The sequence below is a fragment of the Microtus ochrogaster genome, linkage group LG5 (assembly GCF_000317375.1).
Source record: "Microtus ochrogaster isolate Prairie Vole_2 linkage group LG5, MicOch1.0, whole genome shotgun sequence".
Lineage (NCBI taxonomy): Eukaryota > Metazoa > Chordata > Mammalia > Rodentia > Cricetidae > Microtus > Microtus ochrogaster.
This window is the reverse complement of record NC_022031.1, coordinates 40,764,099-40,774,317: the sequence shown is the minus strand read 5'-3', so window position 1 is coordinate 40,774,317 and position 10,219 is coordinate 40,764,099. Positions and strand designations below refer to the sequence as shown.

Here is a 10,219-nt window from a genome sequence, read left to right as displayed (position 1 = left end):
TGTGTGTGTGTGTGTGAGAGAGAGAGAGAGAGAGAGAGAGAGAGACAGAGAGAGAGAGAGAGACAGAGAGAGAGAGAGAGAGAGCAGGGGATTAGGCATAAACCCCACCCAAACACCTGTTTTCATGGAAAGATCCTTTGTTAAGTAGGGAAGAAAAGTTAAAGTGGCTGCCCTCTGAACTCTGGCAGAAAAGCACCTGCAAATGACCTCGCTGGGGTAATTTTTAAGAAGAGAAAAAGGGGAGGTCTGTGTTAGAAGGTGCTAGCATAGAGGACAAGGGACAATGGGGAGGGGACAAGGCAAAGGGTGGCAGGGGCATTTGTAAAGGGGGAGACCCCGTGTTAGGATGAGGTGTTTAGTTTTAACTGGGCATGCTAATTAGGTGAGCCAAAGGGGGCTTCTGATTGCTGAACTTTGGCAGTCAGCCTCGGGAGAAGTGGCTAAAGAACAGGATAGACCTTGGTGGCTAGCTTTAGGGATGCAACCTAAGGGTTTTTAGTGAGGCAGAATGGGGGAGAAAGACAAGGCCTGCCAGAGCCACATGCTCGAGTGGGCTAGTGTCCCTTCAGTGAAGAAACTTGACATTAGGCAAGTGATCTGAATTCAATCCCTATAACTCACCTGGTGGAAGGAGACAATTGCTCCCTGAAAGTTGACCTCTGACCTCACGTGTTTACTATAGTACACCCCCATCACATACACAATACATATAAATAAGAGTAAAAAGATAAAACCCTGCAAGAGAGGGTTATTTCTACCATTTTGCAGAAAAATAGATGGGGAAACTAAGGCAGGAATCCAGCTTATGTGACTTGCCCAAGGATACACAGGAATTGAATAAGAATTCATATAAGGGGCTGGAGAGATGGCTCAGTGGTTAAGAGCACTGCCTGCTCTTCCAGAGGACCTGAGTTCAATTCCCAGCAACCACATGGTGGCTCACAACCATCTGTAATGAGATCTGGTGCCCTCTTCTGGCCTGAAGACAGAATACCAAGAATAATGTATATGTATACATAATAAATAAATAAATCTTTAAAAAAAAAAGAATTCATATAAGCCTTCTCTTTGGCAAGGGTCCCCAACAAAGGCTGGAGGAGGAAGCTGGGGTTGATGGTTTCTGTACCCACTGTCATTGTTCTCACTTCGCCCAGAGGAAGGCTTTGCCACTCCCATGGGTTTGAGCACTGGCATCCCTGACATGGCTGTGCTCATGTCAATAGCACACATTCACCTCAGGACTTTACACTTTCTCTACACAGCCTGTCCTACGTGAGCGGCCCTCTGTGGATGGTTTAGGCACAGTCTTGATCTCTGCCTTGATCTCTGCTCTCCTCCAGGATCTGAACTGGCCTGTTTCCCTTCTCATGAGTATGTTCTGAGATGTTTCATTCGGCTGTGTCCAGGTCACCCAGAGCCAAGCGCAGCAGGGATTTGCCAAGAAGTCAGGTCACATGGCTGGCCTAGACGCAGGGAAGCGGGTAGGTGATGCAGGACTCTGCAGGTCCAAGGGGCTGGAGACATGTCATCACATGTCCACAGAATCTGGACCTTGAAGCATGGCAAGGAGTCGACTGGAAGGCAAAGAACATGGCAGCCCCTGGAGTGATACTGGTGGTCTAAGGAGACACATATAACTTAAGACAGACCAGTGTAATCATGGATACAGAAGTAGAGGAACTTGGGAAAATAGTAGAGGATGTTTGACACAGCTGGATCTTTCTCTTTTGAAAAGCTCAGCTTCTTGCTGCCAAAGAGGCATCTCCAGCTGGGGCACAGCTGTGTGCCCAGAATAAACCCACAAGACCAATTCCACCCACTTTTGCAGCTGCCCATCTGTTGTGGGACATTTGTACACTATATGAAGATGTATTGTTGTGTTTGGTGTAATAAAAAGCTAAATGACCAACAGCTAGGCAGGAGGTATAGGCAGGACTTCCAGGCAGAGATAGAACTCTGGGAGGAAGAAAGGCGGTGTCTCAAGCAAGACATGGAGGAGCAGGATGGACAATGTGAAGTCACAAATGAGACTCGGAAGAAGTCAGATATACAGTACAGAGCAGAGGTAACTGAGCCACACCGCAGAAGGTAGATTAGTAGAGACAGATTAATTTAGTTATAAGAGCTAGTGGGACAAACCTAAGCTAAGGCCAAGCTTTCATAATTAATATTAAGGCTTCATGGCATTATTTGGGAGCAGGCTGATGAGACAGAGAAAGACTTGTTACACTCATCCACTGCTCTCATTTCAAAAGTCTACAACAAACCGGGCCTGGTTGTGCAAGCCTGAAACGCCAGTTACTCAGGAGACTGAAGCAGTAGGGACTATACATTCAAGGGCTACGCAGGCTACAGAGCAGCTTCAAACGTCAATCTGGGCATCTTACCGAAACCTGTCTCAAAAAAATAATATTTTTTGTTTGTTTTGTTTTGTTTTGTTTTTTTAAGGGGCTAACTAGGGAATAGAGACCAATGGTAGTATGCTTATGATTTCAGGCACAGGCGTGCACACACACACACACACACACACACCTCACTCACTACAATAGTCCCTTATATTGCTTGTGCTCTGCTGCAGGCTACTGCAGGCCAGGAGCTCCCTAGAATTTCTATCCTTTTTTAAAAAGATTTATTTATTTACTAGGTATGCAGTGTTCTGCCTGCATGTCTGCCTGCACACCAGAAGAGGGCACAAGATCTCATTATAGATGGTTGTGAGTCACCCTGTGATTGCTGGGAATTGAACTCAGGACCTCTGGAAGGGCAGCCAGAAGCCCTTAACCTCTGAGCCATCTCTCCAGCCCAACTTTCTACCCTTTGTCCCTCTACTAATCGGGGTCACTCACAAGCCAGACTGCACATCTCCCTCTTTCTAGGCAGTTCTGAGGTCATTCACACAGACCAACTTCTTCAGAACGGAAACTGTAATGAGGTGGTCAAGCAACAAGGGCACAGCTTCCCCAGGATTTTACAAGTCGGAGGTTAAAGAAAGGCCTAGAAAGACTGAAGACAAACAATATCTGAAGTGACTTAATATCAAGCCTCTTTGATCCGGAGCCATTTGGTCCAAGGATGACAGATATACGACGTATGTGTTTTCTTCCTCCCAGGTGGTACCCAGGGCAGATATTACTAATCAATTACTACAAATATCTTTCCGCTAACCTTGCCCCTATCAGTCAGCCTGAGATTGAAGTCAGTTGGCCATCCCACTGCATGGGTAAGAAAGTAGATCCACAGAGAGGCGGAGGGGTCCCTTTTAGCAGGACTGTGTCCAATACCACACAGCGCACTGTTTCCACCTGATTTGTAGGAGACTTGCATGCCTCCCCTGTCATCACGGGATGACTCAAGGGTGTAGCATAAGGTTTTACAAGCAATGACTTTTTTTTTTTTCCATTCCCAGTTCGGTTGTTATTTGGCCATGTTCTGAAAAATGTTTTTATTATGATAATAAAAGACCACATACAGGATTAATAAATTGCGCCTACACACCTAACAAAACCTTGAGGAATTCATACATTCATCTGCAGGCCAGGCAGCCGTGTGTTCAGTGTTGTTTTTATGAGGACACTGACGCCTCTGGAGGCTAAAATGCCTGAATCTGGTATTCTGTGTAAGTAAGGGCTCCCAGAGCTGGGCTCACATGTAGGTTCAGTTCCACCGTCCCTGCCCAGGGCTGGAAGAAGCCCAGAGGTCCCACATGCCACTCCCACCCTACCCTCTGTGCTGTCTTCTCTGTGCCACACCAAAAGGCCCCAACTATGACATCCAGGGACAGGGAGTTACTAGCGCCCAAGGCAGCCAGGTGCAGCTTCGGCGGCTCATTTTACCTGCCACACATTCTTCTGTCTGTTCCTTTAATCCCATGGGAAACGAGTTTTCTGGAGAGAATGCTGATGGGCAGGGAGGGGTCCAGTGCAAGACAAAGAAAAGCAGAAGAGCAGGCACTAAAACCGTCCTTCTCGATTTACGGTTCAGCCGGAGCAGTGCCCACCCGTTCATAATTCTTACTGTATCAGTGGCTTATACCTGCCCATGCTGCTCTGGTGGAAGCCAAGGTCCCTGTAAATCCAGCTCCTTCAGAAGGCCCCAAATGCATTTTCTATGGGATCTTGTGCAAAAGAGCTGGTTGCTATGGTAACCATTGGATGTAAATTTCCCAGAACCCCCAACTAAACTATTAATCAGAAAGATGAGGAGAGCGCCAGGGTGGCAAATAAATCAGGTAAGAAACTGGCTCCTACCAAGAAGGAATGGGAACCGAGTGCCTCCCGCCTTGCAGGAGGAGGGGAGGGAGCCGTCCTTATCCCTCCTGTACCTCTGATTCAGGAGGACAGCGGCAGCTTCAGGGGACCCCTTTCCTATCGGTTCATTCCTTTTCCCGTGGAGTCAGAAAGATGGGAAGCTGCGCACAGCACCTCATCCGCAGAGAAGAGGCCTCTGTTTAGGGGAAACATCAAAAGTAAAAACACTGGCACCTGAACAAAATGTTCCGACTGATCTGAAAGAGACGGTCCAGTGGAGTGAGGAGATGAGAGCCAGGGCAGGATTAGACTCTACATGATGCGCGACAGAAGGCTTGGAGCAGGGAGAAGCCTGCCTGCCCTCCCCTCACCATCCCCCCACCCACCTGCCACTCCACCAGCCACTGAGCTGAGGACAGAACCTAGGTCAGACAAACTGTGTTACCGAGCCCGCTCTCCAGCCCTGGGAGGCAGAATCTGAGGAGAAGCTTGCAGGTGAGCTTGTTTGGGTTTCCACTGGGGGTGTCATCCACCCAGCTCCCCCGTTTCTCTTGGAACATAGTTGATCATAGTTGGCATCTCCAGAACGGACTCCTGGAACATGGACCATGCAGAGCAGAAACAAGGACAGGTTATTAAAGGAGAGAACTCACATGCTGGCCGGTGGTGGTGGTGCACGCCTTTAATCCCAGCACTTGGGAGCCAGAGGCAGGCGGATCTCTGTGAGTTTGGGGCCAGGCTGGTCTACAGAGCTAGTTCCAGGACAACAAGGGCTACACAGAGAAACCCTGTTTAGAAAGAAAGAAAGAAAGAAAGAAAGAAAGAAAGAAAGAAAGAAAGAAAGAAAGAAAGAAAGAAAGGAAGAGAGAGAGAAGAAAAGAGAGAGAGAGAAAGAACTCTTCAGGGGTGGGGAGCAGGCTGGAGCAGAGAAAAAAAATTGAGAACCTAAATGACCCCACCACATTGTACAAAGAGTAGAGACTTCTATGTAACCTTAGTTGCTACATTTGCACAATACCAGCCTTGTTCATCTACAGAGACATAAAGTGACATGTTTATCTGTGACATGCATTCTACATATACTTCATGTGCTGTCCACATGACACCTCTCAACTCTGTGACTCCTGTTCCAGGAGATCTGATGCCCTCCTCAGGCCCTTGGGGCATGGCATATGGCAGTTTGGAGCTAGACTTCCCTAGAGAGTGAACAACTGCAACAGAATCCAAAACGAAGCAAAAAGTTGACAGTCATCCCAGTTGCGTGCGCATGCACGCACACACACACACACACACACACACACACACCCCTACCTCTGAACTTCTGAAGGGCCATTCTGCCTTAGAAGACTGTTTTCAGCTCCTTGGGGCCCACAGAGCGTTAGAGGCCCCAAGAAGGGAATGACTTTCCACACTGAGCGTCTGGGAGAGTCAGGGCTTACCTGCCCCAGGGTCTTCTGTCTCCAACTTAAGCGGTTCCATTTTCAGCGGCAGAGCATCCTTGCCTGGTCATCCTTGGGCCTTTCCTGCCTGCTCCGCAGTGAAAATGGCAGGCAGAGACCCTGCCGGGATTGGTAATTTCTCACTGTGGGTGGCGCTGAGGCTTCCGCATCCCCTGGAGGAGGGTAATGAAGAGCTGATTAAGTACTTGAAACATCCCTGCCTGCAGATCATTTAATAAGTGCTATGTCCACCTGTCAGGCTTTAGGCCAGACACTGGGCTGGCTAATCCAATTTGGCAGGCCTCTCTGTGGCAGGCCAGCGTTGCTGGGCACTGCATCGTTTGTTGTGCGCAGAATCGGCACAAGTTCCCGCCCTGGTTCTAGCTGGTGGTGAGACCCGGCCATATATGATACTCAGCAACGAAATGGCAACTTCTATAATCAAGAAGCTCAGAGCGATCCAGCCATTCATTCCCTGATTACTCTCAGCAGCCTGAGAATAAATCCACAAACCAGATGTGGACCATGAAGCCGGCACTCCCTAAAGGAAATCTTATAGGGCCCAGGAGACTACTGCAGTGTCTTGCATGAAGACAAGCAACTATGATGTCATTTTTACTATGCACTGTCCCTAAGTCAGGTACAGAATTCCTTCTCCATGTATCCACATCCCTCAGCCAGAGTTCTATGTGTTGCTGGGGTTTCTCTTTGCCTTGGCCACCTGGCAGATGTAAACACAGAGCTGTGGTGTGCATGTTAATGTTTCCCCTGCAGGCTAGTTTTAAGTAAGCATTCGAAACCATCATATATATTACAGCATGTGTTCCTTTTAAAAAAAAAAAAAAAGAGGCAGGGTCTCTATACAGACCTGGTTGGCCTTGAACCTTGAACTCACAGAGATATACCTCCTCTACCTCCTGAATACTGGAGTTAAAGGCATGTTCCACACCTAGTACACATTCCTCGTTTTGTTTCATTTTTTTTTTCTGGGACAGGGTTTCTCTGTGTAGCTCTGACTGCCCTGGAACTCACTCTGTAGACCAGGCTGTACTGGAACTCAGAGATCCTCCTGCCTCTGCCTCTTGAGTGCTGGCATTAAAGGTGTGGGCCACCACTGCCCTTCCCTGCCACGTATTCCCTTTTTAAAAGAAATGGTTAAGCTGTTCTTTTTTCCTGATAGGTTTTCCTCCACGGACCATGGTGGATGGTAGTTCACAGACACATAAGCTGGTCCAATCAGAATGAACATCAGAACTTCCGCTGGGAATGCGGGCTGAGATTCTTGTCAATGGGTTTGAATGTAAGAGGATCTTGACTCACAGACTGTGACCAATACTTGTCTGAGACTCAATCAGGTCTAGAGGTGAACGAACTAAGAGACTAGGGATGTCCCGACAACACTGTTGATCATTCCTGAAGCTGAATCTACCCCGGGAACCGTCCACGGACATGAACCAACACCAGGCCTTTGGGACAGGTTTACAGGGGCTCACAGTGAACTGGGCCCTGGCAGATTCTGGGGGACAGGAGGAAGTCCACTGTACCTGTGCCTCCCAGTCTCCCTAGTCCCTCCTCGGTGGACCACAGGTGATACCCCTACTGCCCCACATCCCCCGCCCTCAGGAAAGACACGAATAGCCATGGGAGCAGAAGGGGCTCCTTTAGAGTTTTGGTACGCAAGTTACCAACCCTTGGCTGATGAACTCTAGCATGTGACTGTGGCTCCTGCTGGGCCTGTCCGCTCTCCCCCAGCTGCCTCCCCTTGGTGAGGACAGCTTGGCTAGTGGCAGCTTGGAAACACAGGGTTCCCTTCTTACTTGCAGTCTGCTGCCATCTAACCGACCAGCAAGTCTAGGCCGACATCGGTGAGAACAGGACCTACTCCACTTCCGGTTTCCACGGCTCCTGCTTCCCTGCAGGACAAACCTGGCTTCCCACACGGAAGCCTCTTCTGCTGTCTATTCCCCAGGCTTCTGTTTGACAGTTTTCCTAAAAGGCTGCCACACACACATATACAGCCTTCCTGCTCAAGACTATGGCAGACTCCAAGCCAACAGCCCCTTCACCAAGACGTCAATACCCCACGATCTGGCCCTGCTCTGTGGAGACTCCAGTCAGGGGCATCTTCATCCACAGCGGCCTCACACTTCTTTACCACCATAGACTTGTTCACATCATTTTGTCTCCTGCAGTGTCCACTTGTCTGAACCCCTACTCCTCTGTCTAAACCCACCTCCAACGCCCCTCCTCGATGATAACTTTCTAATTAACCCCTCTCACCCCTGCAGAGTAGAATCTTGGATTCCCGGAGATGTGACCTTTTGCTTGAAAATTGATTTTCTAAAATCACGCAGGCCACTGCTGACAATTTTAGGGCTCAGGACAAGTAGAAGAGACCCATGAAGTACAGATCTACAGTGCTCTCTCTCCCTCTCCCCCCACTCCTCTTTTCTTTAGGTGGGGCCTTGTGCACACCAATGGGGCCTCTGACCACTCTACCCTCTTGCCCACTCTCCTCATCTCAGTTTGACTGGCCTTCAGGGGAAGAGGCCAGCATATGTCTCTTTGGACAGGAGACTCGGGGTGGGAAGCACAGGCATGGTTTCTAGAGGGCTCAGGACTCAGCTCTGTGGGGATCATGCTGCACTGGTGTGCTGAGAGGAACTCTCTGTCTCAGCACTCACTCATCAGATCTATGGACCACAGCCATGAGGGTGAGGTGATTTTCCGCCAGCACAAGGGCTACACCTGAATCTACTGCCGTTTTGGCTAGTAACTGTGGCTCTGCTCTTACCGGCACACTTCTCAGGAAGCAGCCAAGAGGGATATCTGCCTCCTGCCTCTGCCACCAAATGTAGTTTTAACTAAATCTCTATCGTTCTATTTAATCACAAAGACTCAGGAGTCAGAGGCTGGGGTAAAAGTCTGCTAGCTCAGAGAGGTTGAGAAGCAACTAGCTGCCGGTGTCTGAGAAAGAGAGCATCCTTCTGCTCCACCAAACCAAAATGACAACCATTAAAAATTAACATGGATATACATTATGCATGTCTTAAAATGCTTTCCCTTGTTATTCCCTGTCATGTGTCCTAGGCTGGCTTTGAATTCACATAGCTGAGGGTAATCTTGACTTCCTGATTCTCCTGCCTCCACCTCCTCAGTGGATGGAACCCAGAGTTTCGTACATGCTACACAAAATAATCCTAGCAATATATGAAAGAAAGAGCACAGTCGTATGCCAATAAAACTTTATTTGCAAAAACAGGTGGTTGGGCTGCAGTCTATATTTTTTTGTTGTGGTTGCTTTAAGATGTATTTATTATGTGTTGCTTTGATCTGCTGCTTTGTTCCACTGAACTTTCCCTTGGGGGCGGGGCAAATAGGCACAAGGTCAAGGCACAGACTCCCTGAGAAAGGCTAGGTAAACAAGTTCAGGTTATTTTAGGAAGGGGGAAGCCTTGTTATATACTCTCCACCCACCCAGGGAAGGGGAAGCAGCAGCACTGGCATCAGGGTCTCTCGTGACGGCTGGAGACTGTTCAGGTGTCTTGTCAGGTATAGGGCAGCTGCTGCCGGGGCCCCTTGGCAGACCTAGTTTGGCTCAATTTGCGGAAATTACATACTTCATGTTCGGATAGCTGGTTTAGTCCTGTTCAGGCCAGCAAGGGCCTGTTGGCCCCCAGGCCCTTTGTGCCTGGGCAAATATCCCTGGCACAAAGGCAAATTATGTATGCAGTGTTCTGCCTGCATGTAAGCCTGCAGACCAGAAGAGGGGGCACCAGGTCTCATTCTAGGTGGTTGTGAGCCACCACCTGGTTGCTGGGAACTGAATTTAGGCTCTCTGGAAGAGCAGTCAGTGCTCTTAACCTCTGAACCACCTGTCCAGCCCCTGCAGTCTATAGTTTACCAGTCTAAAAGTCTTGATAACATAATTATTAGATTCTACACAATTGTCTGAGATAAACATGCAATGACTCAGGAGTTATGTACACTTGAGCTTTATTACTTGCTCAGACCTCGCCAGCTCATCAACACAACACCCAGCTACGCTCATCACCGTTAGTTTCTACTCCTGGGATATGTGATGATCCTTACTCATATAAAAGTTATAGTTTGATGTGCATTTTTGTCTTTGCCATTTGGGAGTATAATTGACAAGAGTAAAGATAAGCATATGTTATTTAATTACCTTTTGGCCTCTTAAATATGTGTGCCTTCCTCTTGTATTCTTATCCTCAGTGCTGCAAAGTTCAGGAATAGCCTGAGCCCCTTAGGAAGGGCTAGGCTTGAGCTTGGTATGGTGGCTTATGCCCATTAGCTCAGCATTTGGGAAACAGAGGCAGGAGGATAGCTCGTGAGTTCAAGGCTAGCCTGGCCTACTTAGTGAGTTCTAGGCCAGCCTTGGCTACGTGTTGAAAATTTGTTTACAAAACAAACAAACAAACAAAAACACTGCTTGAGGCAGAGTTGAGGACTGGGGGAGACAGGCTTGGTGGAACTGTCAAAGTGAGGTATCATGTCTTTGTCAAAGAGAGG

The 10,219-nt window shown here is 48.4% G+C and overlaps 1 long non-coding RNA gene across 1 annotated transcript in view; it reads right to left on the bottom strand.

The window, feature by feature from the left end:
• The window catches only part of LOC113457729, a 23,633-nt gene extending 17,629 nt beyond the window's left edge, over nucleotides 1-6,004 (bottom strand). The window contains exons 1-2 of the long non-coding RNA XR_003378237.1: nucleotides 5,939-6,004; nucleotides 5,687-5,859 (exon numbers count right to left, since the gene is read on the bottom strand). This is a non-coding gene — a long non-coding RNA (uncharacterized LOC113457729). The remainder of the gene's footprint in view (nucleotides 1-5,686; nucleotides 5,860-5,938) is intronic.
• Nucleotides 6,005-10,219: the final 4,215 nt, after the last annotated feature.